The following is a 20,535-nucleotide window of genomic DNA, read 5'->3' as shown; positions in this document are numbered from 1 at the left end:
AGTTGCCAGGTCATCATCCAACAGATATGTTTCAAGAAATTTCTCCATCTCAGTACTTTCTATCAAAATGAGTGTGGTGTGATGTGGGATCTGTGTGTGAGGGGCGGGGCAGGGTGTGGTGTGTGCGTGTGTGATATCCGGTGTGTGCCTAAGGGGGAGGGGGTGATCATGTGTCCAAGCAGGCATGCCAGGACAGGTGTATGCAAGTCAGCAGACAATCTCAGGTATGGGCCCTGCCTTCTGCCTTGGTACCGACAGGCTCTGTCACTTCTCCTGTCTCTATTTCCTGTCTTGATACTGGGGCAATTGGATTATTACTGTGTCTAGCTCTTAGATGGGTTCTAGGGATCTGAACTCAGGTCATTGGGCTTATGTAACTGGACCCATCCATAACTCTGTGGATAGGACTTTTTAAAAAAAGAAAGAAATAAAGAAAACCCTCAAATATCTGAACATCTACTCAGAGGTCTGCAAGCAACATGTGCCCAAGAATCAATGGGGGTAACCTTAGTGTGAATTACTATACTGGGGATGTGAAACCTGAAGAGGCCACCTCTTGTATCTAGACAGGAATGCCAGTGGAATGAGAGGGACACCAACCAACCCACCAAACTTTCGATCCAAAATTGATCCTTTCTCCAAGCCATGCAGATATGGGGGAGGGTGCCCAACTTGAGACACATCCCATGGGCAAGTACCAATCCCTGACACTATTAATGATACTCAATTATACTTGCAGACAGGAGCATGTTGTTCTCTGAGAGGCTCCACCCAAGCTTAACAACTCACAAGGGTACCCATTTCCTTCATAATGTACCTGTCTAATGACTAGGTTGCCATGTTCCATACCGTACTTTCAGAATGGCAATGCCTCTTTACAACAATTCTGGGTCTTGCCAGTTGCTGGACAGTAACTTTGTTATCAGGGCTCATAAAGAAAACCCTTAGCCACATAGAAAGATGCATGTTTCTTTGGAATAGGTGTTCTGTGTTTTTTTCTGGGAATGGCTATGGAGCAAATATTTTCAGATCATGGCCCATCTGGTGACAGGCCTGCTCAGCCTTGCTCCTGGAACAGCCGCAAGCACGGAATATGCATGCCAACAGGTGTGGCTGAGCTTCAAGAAAGTTGTTTACAGAAACAAGCAGTAGACAGAGGTGGCCTGTGGTCTATGGCAGAATACTAGCTATCAATTTTACTTTCACATCAAGTAGAACAGGCATCACCCTACACAGTCTTTGAGCAGTCACTGCTGTCATCTTCTTACTCAGCATAGGTATTTGTTTTCTTCCAAGATTTGGAGTATGCAGCTTCCAGAGTGAGCTTCCTTTTGTGGAACTGTACCTCATCTTCCATGTTCCTCAAGTCTCAGAATAAGCACGCCTGTGAAATCCCCCATCGATTTAACCTAACTGGTCTCCACACCTCTACTCTAACAGTGAGAATTGGGGCTGTTACCCTTACTCATCTCTGATTCCCGTGATGCCGGAAAGTGTCTGAATGTCTTCTGGGATTCAAGCAGATGCTTCCATTTCAAGTGACACATCCACACCCCTGTCTGTCGTGAGTGTCTGGGAAATGTAGGCACATGCACATGTCGTCAGTGCCCTGGCTTGGCTACTGCAGTCTACTTAACATTTTCCCAAAGAGTGTCCAGTACAACTTATGGAAATATCCCAATCATGTGGTGGTCAACCTTCCCTACAGCTCACATCTTGGTGCCTGGCTAGGGTCTGTGTTCTGCTAAGACAGACCACTGTTCATGAAAGGAGACTGTTGTATTTTACCCAAGCTTACTGACTCATGGTTTTCCTGCAGTAGTACCTCTGTGCTTGCTGGTTGGTTTTTTTCTTCTTCCTTAGTCCATATTCCAAGAAGACTAAGGAAAGAGCAGAGCTTCCTGAGGGGTGCCTACCCTGTGCTTTGATTGCCATGCTTCCTGTCTCTTGTAAGAATGCTGCCCTGTTCCTCTGTTCCTCACAGTTGCCCAGCCATAGCCAACCTCCCTGAACAGTGTACATGGCCCTGTCACAGAGTCCTCCATTATTAGAGCCTGTGCATTTAAATTATCCATTTACATTAGATTTTGTTTCTCCTTTTATGAAACAACCGAGTGATCTTAAGTGGCTTTGGCTTCTGACATGATCCACTCTTATTAGGTCTTCAAAGGCTCTTGAAATTTTTTTGTTTAGAATGTCTGAAAATGTAGCCTGGAGGGTTTTCATGCTCTGCCCAATGCTGGCATCTAAAAATAAAATTTAAGCTGACTGGCAGTAAGAGAAGTGCCCAGATCAGCAGATGGTGTGAAATTCAAGACTTGTAAAAGGAAAATGTATTCATGAAAATACACATTCCTCCCCATGTATTAAAGGTCTGCTAGGAACACATGTTCATGGTAGACTCAAGGGCTGTCAGGTTGTCAGAAATGGGAGGCATCTGTATTTCAGCTTGTTAAGCTCCTGCTTGAGTTTTCTGGGGACAAGGAACATGACCAGGAAGGCCATGGAGGCCACCTGGAGGTGCCAAAGCATTTACAGGTAAGCACTTCTGAGAATATGCCTTCATGGTGACTGATGGGCATGTGTCTGTGTGAAACATCTTAGATGTGCCATGCAGGGTTAGCTTCATTCTGCCTGTCCCACATTTTTATTAAAGGTGCATTTGGTGACAAGGGTGATAATGAGATATTCCTGTAGGAACTTGCAATGATATGAATGTTGAACAGAGGCTGGCAATAACTGAGGCAGAAGACAGACCCCCGAAGAAGGTGTGTGTGTGTGTGTGTGTGTGTGTGTGTGTGTGTGTGTGCAAGTGCACATATACGTTGTGCTTGCAAGTGCTTCTGCACATGTATATGGAGGGCGAAGTTCAACCTCAGCCTTTATTCTGCTTCACAAGCTATCACCCTGGTTTTTGTGCAAAGCATCTCTTACTGAAACATCGTTTGAGCAGAATGTGAGCTGGCTAGCCAGCAGGCCTCAGAGATCTGTCTACTTCTCCCTCTGCATCCCGTGGATCACAGGCATGCACGACCACACTCTCATCTTTTTTCACTGGTTCTGGGGATTGAATTTGAGCCCCTGGATTTGCACAGTAAGCACATTACTAACTGAACTATCTCCCCAGTTGCTGGACAAAGTTTAGCATGGTTAGAATGTTCACTGAATTGACTTAGATTTTATTTCTAGCATAAACATCAGAACACACACTGATTAAACACAGAAGGAGGAAAATATGCTACAGAACATCCTATGGCAAAGGAATTCAGAGATTCTTTTGTAGGTACAGGTCGGACCATATGATGTTAGCATGCATGAAACAAGAAGAACAAGGATGTCTGTGGCACAAAATACAATTATTTTTAGGAGCTGAGCTGATAACTGTTAGTGGCCTGATATTTGATGGTTGGAGTGGAGTTGGTTGATGTTTACAAATACTTCCCAGTTCATTCCACATCTAAACAGCTGGGCTCCTTATCCTTTCTCCTTCTTCCCCCACAGTGGAACCTTCCAAGTGGTGGCTCAGGTTATGAGTGAGTGTAGGCAGTCTGACTGGGAACCTACAAACAAAACCACTGTGGAATGCCATGGCTACCTGCTTTGAGTACCTAAATAGAATGTATTACCGTCCCAGAACTCAGTACAGTAAAAAACAGAACCCTAGAGGTCTGCATTGGCATTACTCATCAACTGGGAGTAAGGGTCAAGTTTTTGACACATTACCCATATTCTGGATTCCAGTTTATGTAGAAGCAGTTTATGTAGAAGCAGTTTATGTATTACAGAAACAATGGGTCTTACTGAGGACCATGGTCAGAGCATCACAGGAGTTCCTATAGTTTTATGGGTACTCCATCCATAAAGTGCAAGCATGAAGACAATAAGCCTGAGTTCTGCCTCGGCTCTGTCCTTTCACAATTAAGCAAACAAAGGGAATCACACTGGTGAAAACAGATACCTTGACCCACTGAAAGCCAATGGAGGTCCAGTACTGTGAGGTTAAGGACAGTGCAGTGCCAGCATTCAATATGAAGAATTTTCTGGGAAACCCCAACTGGGAAAGACCAACACAAGCGCTCTAGACTGAGACAAAAGTCCATCAGCTTTTTCATTCTTTTGTTTTTGTGTTGTTTGACAAGACAAACTATTTAACTGGTGCATAGCAAGCAGACATCTGTAGCCCAGGTTCTCAGGGTCCATTTCTTCCACCTATCATGAAATACAATTCACAGACCACATGAAGCTCAGTACAAACAAAGACCAAAGTATGGGTGCTTTCGTCCTTCTTAGGAGAACAAAATACAGGAGCAAATACAGAGATAAAGTGTAGAGCAGAAACTAAAGGAAAGACCACCCAGAGACTGTCCCACCTGTGGATTCATCCCATATACAATTACCAAACCCAGACACTATTGTGGATGCCAAGAAATGCATGCTGAAAGGAGCCTGATATGGCTGTTTCCTGAGAGGCCCTGCCAGAGCCTTTCAAATACAGAGACAGATGTTAGCAGCCAACAACTGGACTGAGCATGGGGTCCCTAATAGAGGAATTAAAGAAAGAACTGAAGGAGTTTCAGGGGTTTGCAAACCCATAGGAAGAACAACAATATCAACCAACCAGACTGCCCCCCCCTCCCCAGAACTCCCAGGGACTAAGGCATCAACAAAGGAGTACACATGGCTCCAGCTGCATATGTAGCATAGACCTTGTCATGCATCAATGAAAGGAAAGGTCCTTGGTCCTATGAAGACTCGATAGATGATCCAGTGTAGGGGAATCAAGAAGGGGGAGGTGGGAGTGGGTGAGTGAGTGGACAAACACCCTCATAGAAGCAGGGGGAGGGAGAATATGATAGGGTGTTTCTGGGAGGAAGGGAGGGAAACTGGGAAAGAGGATAACATTTGAAATGTAGATAAAGGAAGGAAGGAAGGAAGGAAGGAAGGAAGGAAGGAAAGAAAGAAAGAAAGAAAGAAAGAAAGAAAGAAAGAAAGAAAGAAAGAAAGAAAGAAAGAAAGAAAGAAAGAAAGAGAGAGAGAGAGAGAGAGAGGGAGGGGAAGGAAGGAAGGAAAAAGAAAGAGAGAAAAGAAAGAAAGAGAGAGAGAGAGAAGGAAGGAAGGAAGGAAGGAAGGGAGGGAGGGAGGGAGGGAGGGAAAGAAAGAAAGAGAGAAAGAAAGGAAAGAAAGTCTAGTGGCACTTGCCAAAATCCCAGGCTTTGTGACCTCATGAGATCCTATGAGACCTCATGTGACAATGTGACCTCATGTGACCTCATGTGACCTCACGGCACAGGCAGCTTTAGTGTTTCCATTACTGCAAACAAAACTTATTCTGTTAGAAAACTAAAATACAGTCAGAACTTCATCTGTATGCAGAACTACAGCATGAAGCAAAACTATTATGTGAAACATCCACATATTCTTAGATTGCTTTGTTTTAACAGAAATGTATCATTTTATTGATCCACTCAAAGGACTAGATTTACATTTTTATTTTTGTTCCATTTTCTTTATTTTACTTTTCTTAATTTCTGACCTAATTATAATATTATTTTTGGTTTAATTTGCTCCTCCCCAGGAAGATAGACATTTTATTGCATATTTTAGACGTTTCTTCTTTTCTTATATGTGGATTTAATGTCATGAATTTTCAACTAAGCAATATCTTGTCTGCACCTGACAAATGTTGACAAATTCAATTATTCAAACATTTTTTAAAATTTATCTTGATATTTCCTTGGCTGATGAATTATATGAATATATATATTCATATATTCATGTATCAGTCAGAACTCCCCAGGAAGTCAGTATCAGATATGCACCCACTCACCCCCACCTATGCACATTAAGAGATATATGTCGGTGGATTGCTTACAGAATTGTGGGTTGATACTTGAGACTGATAGGGTAGCTTAGGAGGGTGGGAACTTGAGGGGAAGGAGCAGTCTTAAGCAAAATATATTCCTTCTTTCCTGTAAAAAACCTTTGTGTCACTCATAAACACTACAAACTGACTTGATGAGACCTATTATAAGTACTGTGGTTGACAACTTTTAAGGATTTTAAATAGAATAGATATTTACCACACCTGTAAACACGTTCACTACACCACCTAAGTTGGTGCTTGGTTAAAGAAGTGGATTCTAAAGCCTAGCCAAATTGGCACATAAAACTCACCGACAGATGCCAGCCTTTATCTACGTGGCACCAGCGTGCACCTTTGATGCGTATTTAACCAACAAATAAGTGACAGCCATATTCTCTTATAACAGGAGACAGTCATCCCATGTGCAATGAAGAGAAACCAGCACTAGCCCAAGGAAGGATGTAAAGTCCTTGGGTAGTCTTCCGTACTTCCCACTTCTCTCCTTCATGTCCTGGTGCTTGAAATCTGTGATAGGAAGTTAGGTTTTAGCAACAGACTCCTAAATGACAAGATGACTAGCGAGAAGAATTGCTGTACACATATATGGTTGTGTGTGCATAGATGCCTTTATTTTATCACTGTTCTCATGACAAGGGATCCAGGTGGGATACAGTGGGGTCCTTTCTCTCTGGGCCTCTCTGAAGGGTGTTGTGAAGATTGTAGACTGGTTGTAGACAACCCGTATTCTACTGGGGCATCACAGCTAAACTCCTTGTGTTTGTCTAAAGAATTTAATTCCTCATGGTTGGTCCATACAAGGGCCCCACAGCCTCATGAGCTGTTAGCCAAAGCCTCACTTGGCTAGGTGACACTAGGTCCCCTCTGTGGCCATACCACACCATGCCCCCTCTTTTTTGTTGACAGACAATAGTGAGAAAATAGAATAACATCACTGTGAAAGCCATAGTCTATAACCTAGCTTGGGGTGACAGCTAATCATCCTTGTCCCCATGTCCTAGTCATAGGAAGGAGGACACTGAGCTCCACATGCATTGGAAGGGATCACAGCATGGCATGGTTGTTGGCAGGCCTAGAGTGCTGAGTGCCATCTAGATATGAAGCATCTACAGACTCACCCCCAAACCGGATGCCCTCACATATCCAGATGTGGGAACGTCCTGGAATCACACTGGATTCACTCTCTCCATTCATTTCGTGTTGCTGGGCTGGTCTCTGCATCTTCTCTCTTCCTATGAAAGAGAGATGATGCATTAGAACCTGTCCACCCTGGCAAGTGTTTGGGAAAGTTTTACTTTCCTCTTAAAGATAGTGCCAGTTGGTCAGTACCTATATACCTGGGAGGCAGAGAATCCATATCTGTTCTGTCCAGATGGACTGAAGAAACTTCTGGTGGACAGACCTGGGTCAGGATGCATCCAATCTCATCTCCAACAGCCACAGAGGTATCTGCTGTATTTGTCGGGATTACCTCTGAAGGTTCGTGCTCGCCCTTTAAAGGGGTAGTTGCTTCTCCCTGAAAGTCATTTTGAGGATGCAATGACAATCCCTCCGCACACGAATGGAGTGGCCCTCTCCAGCTGATAAGCAATCTTTTTGCACATTTGCTCCTCTCTGCAATTACATTTTGCCAGTAATCCCCACCTCGTGAGCGGCTCAGCCTGGGTGATGGAAGGCTTAAGGACTGGGATTTTATCAGAGCCGTCACAGCTGTTTTGGGAGAGGCACTGTGCTTGGTCTCATCACGGGTATTTCGGGAAATTTCTTTCTGAATTTTCATTTCCCAGAACCATGGGAAGAAATGCACCTTTTCTGCCTAGCGATGTCATCTGCCAAGAACTTCCTCCCTCCTACCACTGCTACCTCAGACCTAGAAAAACAAAGGCCGTTCAGCCCTTTCTTTCATTAGCAAATGGGCTAAGTCTGCACAGAAAAACTCCGAGGAGACTGTGCTTTTCCTGTATTGATCCTGAAGTCCTTTCTGTATAAGACAAATCAGAAACCTATTTTGTCTAACACGTTCTTATAGGTCTGTATGTCCCTAATGTGATGGCCAGGGAAGGCTTTAAGGGAAGGAAATTGCCTGAATAGATATGACAAAAATAATGGAGGTCGTGACTGACCTTTCCCCAGTACTTGCAATGAAGAGAGCAGGCAGTACCCAGTGTGGCCAAAGAGTTCCAATCTCTTACCCTTGTAATAAGATCTCTACCTCCCTCTGCTGCAGTGACAATACCCTGAGGGAATAAAAGGTCTTGTCCAAATAGACAGTGAGTGAGTGACAGACCAGTCACTCTGGCTCAGGCATCTGAGTTAAAAGTTCTATAAGTGTTGGAGGGTACAAACCTCCTGACCACCCCAAGTCACCACTACTACTGAAGAACCAACAGCAAAAGTTATCACCTAAGAGAAGGACTTAGGGTGTCACACCCAGAATAGTATAAATGGAAGACCAAGAACAGAGACATCATGGCTTCCTCATTTTAATTCTTAAACACTATAGTGCTTGACTTTGGTCTGTGACCTAAGCTAGGGAGCATTCTATGTCCTCCAGATCTACTCTCTGAGAGGAGAGGATCTGTGGCTATTTGGCAGGCACGTTCTATTAAGCCAATGGTAGGATATAAGCTGGGTGGCAAGAGTGAAGTGGCCCTACTATTGTCTAACAGATCTTGAAAAGGTACTAATGTAGACTACAGTCTTGAGTCTGAGTCTTACACACTTTTTTCCCTTGGGTGTGGGCACATATAGGGATGTGTCTATAGAAACCAGTAAGCAAGGTGCCCCTGGTTTGTAGTATGAGCAAATAGGTTGGATTTCCATATATTTCTAACAAGACACCAAAATATCTTAGTTTCTGAACTTCCCCATCTTGCTCCTTTTGCTGTCAGTGATACAACAGATGTTCTTGTTCTGAAGAAAGAAAATTTAAGTTGTCCCTTCCTTGTGGCTACTATTGAATTTGTCTTCAAGTGGTCATCACAGTTGATGCTAAGTTCAGCCTTTACGTGCCCGATGATCCTGGATGTTAGTGTTTGACAATACAACTGCGTCTCCCCTTGTTTTCCCTACAGCTGACTTTCTGCAGAGCTACAAGGGTTTTTGGTGTCTAAGTCCTTTCTCTCTAGCTTGTGGCTTTTCACTGAGGTGACCTTGTGGCCTTTTGCCATTTCGTTCTATAATGAATTTGAAAACTCATTACTGTGGGAAAGGTTTCTACCAAATTGCTTTGACTGATAAACCACATTCCAAGGAACTGTCTGGATTCTTGGGTTCTTTCTCTAGGATCCACACTCAGCTTAAATAAAGCCATTGTGACTCTTTTGGGCACACATGCATCTCATGATGTAGCCCGGAAGAAGGAAGTCATATTGTAAAATTTTTCTTTTTGACAGAGCCAAACTCAACAAATTTACTACTTCTGATATACAGTAAAATAGTATTATCACATTAAGAAGAAAACATCATTAGATGAGGATGTATTATATATTTTAATGTTTTCATGATTCTTTTATTTGTGTGTTTATGTGTATGCAAGTCTGTGTAGAGGATGTACATACATGAATGCAATACCTGCAGAGACATGAAGAGGGCATGAGACCTCATTAAGCTGGAGTTTCAGGTGGTTGTGAGTCACCCAACATGAGTTCTGGGGACTGAACTAAGGTCCTCTGCAAGAGCAGTATACATTCTTAAGCATCGAGCCATCTTTCTAGCACCTGATGATTTATTCTGAAGTTGATTTCCCCCCATAATACAGAAAACTAAAACTAAAAAATGACCACAATGTTTCTCTTTGGGAAGTACACTTAGGTATGTACTTTTATACTAAAGTAAACATAAAAATCTATGTATTATAATTTGTACAGCCGATCATGTGTTACAATGCAAAAACAAAAACAAAAACCAGTTATTTGAGACAGAAATTAAATGTCCCATACAAACAGTTATGTCAGGACTGAGGAGTCACCATGGATTTCTTTAAGGGTAGCTGGCAGAGTTTCTGACTTGGAGTCTGTGACTGTCTAGTGCCTATGTTTGAATAAGCAATTTTTATTTCAGTTTTGCATCAGTGGCCCCTAATTACTCTGTTCCTCCCAGGGTAATCTACCACAATCTCTGTTTTCCCAGTATTTTTAATAATTTCTTAGTAGAAGCAGTTCGGGACTTGTTCTCGTGGCTCTGGCATTATAATTGCCAAGCACTCCACGTGAAGTGATGTTAGGACAATATACCCACATTTAGGCCCCAAAGAACCTCCCTGGCAGCTTGCCCAGAAGCCCAAACCCATCTGTGATTTACATATGCATGAACTTTGTGGAATTAAAAATAAACATAGAACCATAATATTTACTTGCCTGTCTTTGTTCCTTGCTCTAGGAGGAGGAGCAGGCTGAGGACATTCATCCTGTCTGAAGCTCTGGGGCTGAGCAGAGCTTGCTGCCTCTGTACTTAGCAGGAGAAAATTCCCAAGTGGTGGTTTTGTAGGGAAGGAGAATGGTACAGGAAGCTAGAACAGCCTCCTTGGCATTACGAGCAGCTCTAGGCTCCACTGGTGTAGGAATTAACTTATACATTTTAAAAATGATCATAAATGGTACACACAGGCATTTTGAGGACAGGGAAGGTTATGTTATTATAACAAGTAATCCCAAAATCCCCACAGATTATCGCATGTTTGGATTTCTTTCTCACATTTGGCTTCTGTCATGGGTAATAGTCTGCATTCTCTCTGCTTTCTCCTTGCTGTAGACTTCTGGAAGAGGTGGCATCTCTACCTGGATGGAAGGCAGAGGCCACAGGCCCTTGGAATGGTTTTCTTAAAGTTTCTGCTCAAAAATACTGTCACTTTTACTAGTCATGATCTGGCTAAACCTAGTATTATTTGGGCTGAAGAGTAGAATTCCTCTAACAGAGGGCTATGTATAATAAAGCAAGTTTGACAGTAAGGGACAGAAAGGTCTTGTCCTCCGTGGGATGATTCGGCAAGTATCAATGCAGCTTAGCACATCTCTGCCTGTTGAGCCCAAGGGTTCCTCGAGTTGTTTTGCTTTTCAAATACAAAGTCTTTGCAGGTAGATATCCACTTGCTGAGCTCTTTTCTGTGTCATTCGTGAGATCCAGAGAGCTGTTTTCATGAGGCTGTGACATTTGGTTCAGCATGAGCTTCCTGCCTGTGAAGTCACTGTCAATCTTCCTCCTTTCAGAGATCCACCAGGTGTCTACAGGGTTTTGCCTTCAAAGTTCAGGAGACCGGGCCACAGTCGAGTGACCAGACACAGCCACCAGCTATTGCCACGGTTTGGATGTCCTCTCTGGAGGCTGTGATGAAATGTAGTCTTTGAATGCATGGGTTAATGGTATTTGGAGTTAGCACCATGGGAAAAGTGTATGGGAAGGGCTCCATCTATTCTAATCCACGCATGGCCTAGTGGTTTAGCTTATTTATGGGTTACTTGGGGGATGGCTTTGTTCTAGAAGCTTCATGGTGTACCTCCTGCCTTGTCCTCTGCTATGGGGCTGCATCATGAATGCCTTTGCCAGTGCGAAGCAGATGCCAGCACCTGTTCTAGAACATTCTGCCCCACCCCCAGAATCTTAGACCAAAGAGATCTGTACATAAATGATGAAGGTTAAGGCATTTTGTGGGCATACCAATACCAAATGGACTAAGACACCCATGCACTGATGTATCTCTCCAGCCAGTGCCTACAGTGTCATGCACAAACCAAACTTTCAGTGGTCCTCTCACTCAGAGAGGCCTACCTAGACCACTTGGACATTATTTGCCTCAGCGCTGGGTTCCTTTCTCAGCATTCCAGAATTCCAGCAAAAGAACACAAATACAAAAAGCTTTATATTTGGGAAGCAAAGCAAGTTAATAAACCTTTGGGATCCATAGGTACGAATGTGCTAAGCTACATGATCCTGCGGAAGATGAAATCTTTCTGTTCTTGACTCTAAAGCTTGGTTTCATTATGTGTAGCTCCCTTTGTGTTAGAGAAATTCTATTTTTCTGCCCAAATAATATAAAGTTTGGCTATGTTATAACTAACGAAAGTCATACCAGTCATTTTGGACTTTAAACATTCTCGGGGCCTGAGGACTCCTCCTTGACTTAAAATTCCAGAAAGCTGGGTGGTTCATGCTTCCTCCAAAGGTTCACTGTGAAGGCCACACCCTTAATTCCAGAACTCTGGAGTCGGAGAAATGCAGATCTCTGTGAATTCAAGGCCAGAGTGGTCTATATAGTAAATTAAATGCCAGCCAATGCTACACAGTGAAGCCTGGTTTCAAAAAACAAACAAACAAACAAACTATTATCTTTCCGGTTGGTTAAAAATATAACCCAATTTCTGTGAAAGTACAAAAATATTATTCTTTAAATTACAGAAACAATAAGGACAATGTGGACTTTGCTCATAAAACACAACACTGTGGCTTCTGCTCACTTTTCTGACTACAAAGCACAAATTCTATACCTGTCAGCTACCTGGAATGGAGGTGTCTTCTTAGATCCTTTATTGGCTTCACAATTGCTAAACCTCTTTGTTAACAGCAGTCCATGAGAGATCCATGTCCTTCTCGTATAATCTTATGCCTTGTGTCTCCTCAAGAAGTGAGAACCCCGCACAAATAGCATCAATTGTCTCTCTTCCAGTATTCAGATCCAGCCAATTTCATGCCTCACTTCCTGTGACCACACTTACCACCACATAGTGCTCAATGTTGTTTTTGATCCTTCATACACACCCACCCTTTCACCTCCTGTGCTTAAGAATTCCAGAGTCATCCAGTTCTCTAAGGCCTCTGCAACATCATGACCTACAGTGAGGATACTACTACTACTACTACTACTACTACTTCTTCTTCTTCTTCTTCTTCTTCTTCTTCTTCTTCTTCTTCTTCTTCTTCTTCTTCTTCTTCTTCTTCTTCTTCTTCTTCTTCTTCTTCTCCTTCTTCTTGTTGAACAATAATTTATTGAGATCCCTCCCTCCCAGCCTCTCCAATACCAAGGTCATTTTCTCTGCTTGTAGATCTTGTTTGCAAGTTCCATGAAGATGGATGGGGGCAGGGACGCAGAGCACTGCTCTGTGAGACTCTTGAGGCGGTTGTAACTGTCTTCCTCATACTTGAAGAAAACAGACTGCAGATCCAGTGCCTCATACATTGCTTTTCACCGAGCCACTTTTTCTGGGTCCTTCTGCCCATAATTCTCCTCTAAGATCTGGCGCTGTTGAGGACAGGCTCGTAGCAGACACTGAACCACCAGCCAGCTGCCTTTGTTGCCCTGGATGTCAGTGCCGACCTTTCCCGTCACACTGGGGTCTCCAAAGAGATCAAGGGCAACTTGTCCTGGACCTGGAAGAACTTGCCCATCTCCATCAGGATCTTCAGGCATTGGCATGTTCCTTTTCCCCATCAATGCCTGCCATGTACATGGCCGTCTTGTACTTGACAATCGATTTGTACCTCTTTTCAGTGTATCTACCAAGATCCATATGGCCCTGAGGTGCTGTCATGAGGTCTAGAGTCTGCCCGATCTCAGTCTGATAGGAACTCTGCAGAAAGAGCTCCAGCAAGTTCAGGTAGTAGGGCTGCTCCCTGCAGTAGAACTTCAGCAAACAATAGATGGAGGCTTCCAGAAGCAGAGCGTCGTTGATGGCATCCAAGCCTATGCCTGGCTTCTGATATCAGCCAATCTGTCCCGGCAAGTGAGGGAAGAGTCCATGATGTCATCTGACACGAGGAAGAAAGCCTGGAACAGTTCTACACACCAGCCCACATCAGGGCCCGCTGAAGACTCTCAGCATCCTGTTTCTTCGACTCCACCAGCTCCTGGAAGGCTTGTACCACGGTCAAACCCCGGTTGCACTTGCCTCCTAAGTCATTGTACTCTAGGACCTCCTTGAGCCAGGCAATAGCATCCCCTATGTCTGGGTGTCCCAGCTCCTTCTCAGTCAGCACCTTGACGATCTGGGAGAAGTGCTGGATGAAATTCTGCTTTTCTTGGTTATAAACATCCAATTTCTGGTTCCCATTCATTCTGACAGAGGAGCTAAATGCTCTGTTCTTTAACGCAGATTCTCCCGGGGGGGGGGGTACTTCTGTACTTAGTGAATTTTTATTCTTCTTTGAGAAATTGGCTTCTTGATGTTGATTCCTGTCTCTCTTGGAGAGTAACCATATTCCCAGTCTTTAGCAAAGATTCCAGCTTTCTGATCTCATCTGAGAAATTTAGTACCACCTGGCCAAGCTTCTTGATGTTGGTGACTCTGGGAACTTAGATTCCAAAAGGTGAAATGATCCAAAGCAGTTTCTGCTTACAGGAAGTACTGGGGTCTCTTTCCTTATTCTGCACTCTGTTATGTCTCAGTCCATGGAGACACCCTGCAAAGACTCACAAAACACAACCTTGGAGAGGCAGTGTGTATGGTCTCCTTTTGTGAACACAGCAAGAGATGTTCTTCCTCACAGATGTCTACTTATTCAGAATGCATAAGGAAGTCTATGATAGGGTTCACCCAGTAAGCAGTGACTGTCAAAAGCAGCCATCACTGGTATCTAATGCACACTAGACCCATCTTCTTACTCTGGAAAACTGTGTTTTTGGAGGACACGTGTGTCAAAAGATGTCAGAACCCTTGGAGACTTCTCATCACTTGTGCCTACGCCTGTGTCTTTATATGCCCATGTGGAGAAACCTAGGAAAGCCATCCAATGGCAAAATTCTTTCTAAGGTTATGTCTTCTGCTTTTTATTATTCCCCATGTGGATAAGCCTGTGGGAGAGGTATTGTTTATTTTTGCTCTGTATAGTTAATTTTATTACCTGAATAATATGTTAGCAGAAAATAATGAAATCAGTACAGAGTTGCATCATTCAGTTAAAATTGCCATCAATGGCTTAATGAGAATCCTGTAATATTTGGAGGTAGATTTTAATAGCACAACTGATTCGGCAGAGCAGCAAATCTATTGTAATTGCTTTCAATGAATAGAGCTTTTTATTAGGCTAAGAAACGACTCACGAAGAGCTGAAATAGTGGCATAAACCTTGAGATAAACTGACTTGTAGAGGCTGAGAAAAGTAAAAATTCTCCTTACTCCATATTTTAATTACACTCTTGTTAGATGTTCGTCTGGAAAACAGGGCCTTTGGTCAGTTGGAAGCAGCACTTTGGTAGCTGGCAGACTTGCTTCTGTGTCTTTGCCTGTGGTTGTGCTAAGGAAGAGGGGTATTCGTGTATTGCAGATCCTAAGGCCCTTTTTCTTTCTGGGAAAGAAGAAATCTCGATACCATATTTCAAATATTAATAGAGGACAAGGGAGAGGGCTCATTCAGTAAGTTCTGGCCATGTTAGTGTAAACACTGGAGTCTGGAACTTCAGCCCTTATGTAAAGAGCCAGGTGCGGCAGCACGAACTTGTCATCCCAGGGCAGAGAGTCGGAGACAGGAGGATCGCTGTGCTAGTCTAGTCAAGTTGGCAAGCTCCAGGTTCATTTAGAGAACAGGAAGAAGTCAGGTGGAGAGTGATGAATGAATGCTCCCACACTGACCTCTGGTCTCCAAATGCATATCCACATGTGTGCACTTATACATGTGAGCATGTGCATGCACATTCAGAGTATTAGGAGTTAGAGCTGTTATTCATCATGGTCTTGGAAGCCTTTGAACAAAATATAATAGTCTTTGTTGAAAATATTTACTAAATGTAGCACATTGGATACATTTTCTGTGATTTCTTCTGACATCCTTTGTTCTGAACCCATAATTCAGATCAAAGAAGAAACTCTGTACAATGATTTTTTTCCTCCTTTCCTCTCTCCCTTCCTTTCCTCCTTCCCTCCATTATCCTCCAACTTCTCTTTCTGCCAAGGGATTCATCTCTCTTTCTCCCTTGCCCTTCTCCCCTCTCTTCTTTTCTTCTTCCTTCCCTCCATCTCTCCCTCCCTCCACTCTTGTCTTTCTTCCTTCCAATATTGACAATCAAACCAGGTCTGCACACACACTATGTGGCTTCTCTAGCATTGTAGCATACACCAGGCCTCAAACCATGCATTCTTAAATCATGTCTTTGTGTAGGGTTTTGGTTTTGTTTTTTTATTTTTTGTTTGTTTGTTTTTTGTTTTGTTTTACCATTTATTACCCTAAATGCACTAGAGTAAAAGTATATAATTAACTTTTAGATTTTAGGGTTTTCTGTTGAGACTGTATACATTTTTAAAAATTGCTCTTTTGTCCTAAAGATGTCTATTATATAGCATTTAAAAATATTCCACTGGTAATGCAATATCTGTTAATTGCTTTTAAAAGTTGGGATGACTCTGCAGCCCAGTCTTCATCATACTTGTGGAGACAAAGGCCAGACCTAGATGGGGATGGAGGTGTGCTTTAGTGTCCTGTAGAAGCCGAGATGAACATCCCCAAGGGAGCTCATGAGGCCATCAGAGCCTGTGGCCTTCTAGAGACCTTGTAAGAACTCCCTGGGGTGCAGCTTATATACAGTAAGACACACTGGCTGGCATGTATGTTTTGATAATGTTTGACAAATCTGTGGTTCTAAATTGGCACCAGAACAGTCAGGATAGAGAACAGTACCACTTGTGATTTCCATAGCCTATATCATCAATGACACGCAATAGGCTTTCCTGGAGTCTTACCTTTACACTACATCTTTGGGTGTAATCATTTGTGGAATAGCCTTATCTATGGATAAATCTGGATCTTATTACAGGAGTCCTTAAAAGAGAGACAGAGAGAGAGACACACACACAGACAGACAGACAGAGACAGAGACAGAGAGACAGAGACAGAGAGACAGAGAGCCAACAGAAGGAGGAAGTGGTCAGACTTAATGGAAACCTCATCTCACCTCCACCTTACCTGTTCTTCCTAAGACAGCTAAACCTAGGAGGGACATGTTCATTCTATCAGTCTGTTCTTCCAGGCACCCTGACAAATACAGATTGTGCTTCCTTCTGACCCCACTTATGCACCTGTGGCCTCATGGGGTGTACCCTACAACACGGACTTCAAGAAACATACAGACTCCGACAAGTGATGCATGTCTTCATATATATACACCCTGAGAGCATAGACCAGAAAGGGCATTGAAGGCATTAACAATGGTGTGATTTGGAACCTGAAAGGTGGCTTCACTCTGCTGCACTAGGCCATTCCTGTCAGAAAGACAAATGTTGAGGCTTTTCCAAGGTAGTGCTTATGAAGTACCCTAGGATCAGGTAGTGCATAAGAAGTACCCGAGGATTCCAGGATTCCCAGAGTCTTATTAACAAATGATTTCTTTGGGTGTAAAAAAAAAATAGAAGCAACAGGACGTCCATTGTTTGCTTCTCGGAATGTAAAGGGAACTGTAGGGAGATGGGAAACATGACAAGACTTAATCACAATGATGTTCTCTCTCTTGTGTTAATATGAAAGTTCCATATGATTAGAAATGTCAGTCAAGCATCCTGTGTGTGTGAGGAAGGTCACAGAGCAGAAGGTCAGATATATATGAAGGGTGAGTTATGGAAACAAGTAGATAATAGCTCATTTCTTAATTATTTCGGTGCCTGAGGTCAGTTCATAGGAAACAAAATGGTGAAGTTCGGAAGTTGGTTCCATTGGTAATGTTCTTGCTTCTCAAGCAGGTGATCCTGAATTTGATCTCCAACATCCTTGTAAAATGGCAGGTGTGCTGGCTTTAAGATGATCACTGGGGCTTTTTGGCTATCCGGATTAGCTGGGATGATAAGATCCTGTCTAGTGAGACACCAAGCCCTCCAAAGAAATAAGGTGAACAGCGACCAAAAAAAAAAAAAAACCAACACCTGAGATTGAACCATGACTCCACAGTCACCAACACACTGGGACACTTTCGGTACATTCATGTACACACACACACACACATTCCCCCAAATTATTATTTAAGTGTATTTAATTTTTAAGTGTTTTTAATGTATTTAAATTTATAATTTTCTTTTTTGCAAATTAAAGATATGGGATTTGGCCTGATTTTTAAGTTAAGTGTTAATCTGAGCACTTTTGTCTTTCATGGGAAAAGTTGGAAGTTCCAGTGGCATTTTGAAAGTAAGTTTTGCTTTTAAACATCATAAAGAAATGATGCTATCCCTAATAAGGAAGTAGTTGTGTGAGGAGGGGAAATACACATTTGATTATAATTATAACCTCCAACTGTTTACTTGATGTAAATAACTGTCTAGATGGGACTTGAGTAGCACCTGTGTTGCCATACGGTAGGGTTTTTGAAAAAAATCGATTATGCTAAACTCTCTGTAAGCTCAGGAAGATTCCAGACATGATCCTTTAAGCAAAAGTAGGCCAGCTGGGCAGGAAGCCCAACTGGTTTTGCCACTGAGTTTTTGAAAGTGCTAATAGAACCACTCTGGGGTAAACACATCCTCCAGGTTTCAGGTTATGGCTTGACAGGGTGGGGAGGACATGGTGGTGCCAGAATTTCAGCGGGTCTCCGGAACATGTGTCTCTGTGAAGCCCGTCTGCATTTCTGCAATCTGTTCAGCAGTTCTCACTAGATATCCAAAGAGGACAGTGACTGGCTGCCCCAAAATGTGAAGGAAATGTGTCCAAAAGTCATCCAGTGGTTTCTTTCCAACCTGGTACTTTCTCAGATTTCCAGAGGCCATCTGAGATGTATACCTCCCGCCCACTGGAGATGTGGAGGAAACACAGCTTTTATATCGATACATTCTCAGATCAAAGCATGCCTCTTCCTAAATGTGTAGGTATGTATTGTATTCACATGTGTGCATTTCATGTGTGCAGTATTTTAAAATATATATTGAACATCATGTCCCAGCTGGAAATATGGTATTTGCATACATGGTGCCCCACATACATGAAGCCCCACATACCAGGAAAGAGATTATTCATGAAAAAAATTTGCATGAGCATGCTGTTTGTGGGACATAACTAGAACACTTAGTTTTAAAAACCTACAGTTCTGCTCACCTGTGAAGCATGATAACTTTTTTGACTACTGGAAAATTCTCTCTGGATATTTCCAAAAAAGACAGAGAAGGAAGGAAGGAAGGAAGGAAGGAAGGAAGGAAGGAAGGAAGGAAGGAAGGAAGGAAGGAAGGAAGGAAGGAAGGAAGGAAAGGAGGGAAGAAATCAAGCTACTTGACCTTGGGTATATTGTGGAACATTCTATTGTACAGCAGAAGCATCTAGAACATTCTAGAACATTGATTCTGCTACATGTCTGTGTTAACATGTCTGACAAAGCTAGTGTCAGGAACTCTCTAGAAGGGAAGAGAGTGCTTTTCATGTCAGTAGTGGGTTATGTTGTGGAAAAGACATCTTCTTCACTGATCCACATGGCAAACGCACAAGCAGCGGTTATGTTATTTTTTTCCTTTCCTTTTTGGTGGTTTTTAATGTTTTAATTTTTAACAGTAGCTTAAAAATAGTAACCAGTTCCTATTATTAATGGGAAAATGCTTCTTACAAGTCTTTCTCTTATATGTGTGCAGAAGTTACTGAATTTCTCAGAGTAACTTTACTCCATTATGCACACACTCAGCATTCAGATGTCATCTTGAGAGCTGTCTTTTAAAATCTGTGGCCTTGAGACTTCTGAGTAAGCTTGAACCGAAGGCATTCAAGCGTGTTCCTTTTGCAAAGCAATCAGGAGAATAAAGGTCTATTTGAAATCACTGCTATTTTTCTTTTTTTTTTTAATTTCCTTTTCTTTCTTTTCCCTCCCCCAAATTCTACCAGAGCCTTCCCGCTCCCCCACCTACCAACTGCATATTCTTTCTCTTCTGCTGTCTTAAGAAAGATAAAACCCAAACAACAAAATCAAAAAGTTGAAAATCAAACAGACAAACTTAAAAAAAAAATCAGCCGGGCGGTGGTGGTGCACGCCTTTAATCCCAGCACTTGGGAGGCAGAGGCAGGTGGATTTCTGAGTTCTAGGCCAGCCTGGTCTACAAAGTGAGTTTCAGGACAGCCAGGGCTATACAGAGAAACCCTGTCTCAAAACAAAACAAAACAAAACAAAACAAATCAACAGAGCAAGAAAATAACAAAACAAAACAAAGTCCCACCCAAAAAAAGAGTCTGTTTTACTTCTGGGCATCAGCTGGAGTGTGGTCAATGCACTCAGCAGTATTACAGTGGAGAAAACTGATTGTCACTTTTTTTGCAGATACCGATTACAAATAGGTCCTTGGTTAAGGGTGGGATTTTGTGTGCACATCCCCTGTCAGTGCTGGGCTTTTGTCTGGTTTGAACAGTGCAGGTATTAATTGTATGTTGTCACAGTCTTTGTGAGTTCCTATGTGCACCAGCCCTGTTGTGTCTGGAAGACACTGGTTCCTTCGAGTCCTCCATCACCTCTGGCTCTTATATTCTTTCTTCCTGTTCTTCCACATTCTCCCGGAGCCTTGAGGTGAGAACTTTGATAAAGACATCCCATTTAGGGCCTAATACTTGAAAGTCTCTCGGACTTTGCACACTGTCCAGATGTGGATCTCCTTGTTAATTGCCATCTCTTCTGAGAAGGTTCTTTGATGAGGTTTGAATAATGTTCTGTTCTTGGTATAGAAATATATCATTAGTGGACATTTTATTGTTATGTTCATTTAGCAGAATTAACTTAGTAC

At 42.7% G+C, this 20,535-nt stretch overlaps 1 protein-coding gene and 1 pseudogene across 2 annotated transcripts in view; one reads left to right on the top strand and one right to left on the bottom strand.

The window, feature by feature from the left end:
- The window catches only part of Adcy2 (adenylate cyclase 2), a 379,558-nt gene that overhangs the window by 129,141 nt on the left and 229,882 nt on the right, over positions 1–20,535 (top strand). The window lies entirely within an intron of this gene.
- Positions 12,845–13,977, bottom strand: Gm7979 (predicted gene 7979; annotated as a pseudogene).

This window comes from Mus musculus, chromosome 13, assembly GCF_000001635.26.
Source record: "Mus musculus strain C57BL/6J chromosome 13, GRCm38.p6 C57BL/6J".
NCBI classification, from domain to species: domain Eukaryota; kingdom Metazoa; phylum Chordata; class Mammalia; order Rodentia; family Muridae; genus Mus; species Mus musculus.
The sequence above is the reverse complement of the archived record's forward strand: the minus strand, read 5'-3'. Positions and strand labels throughout refer to the sequence as shown.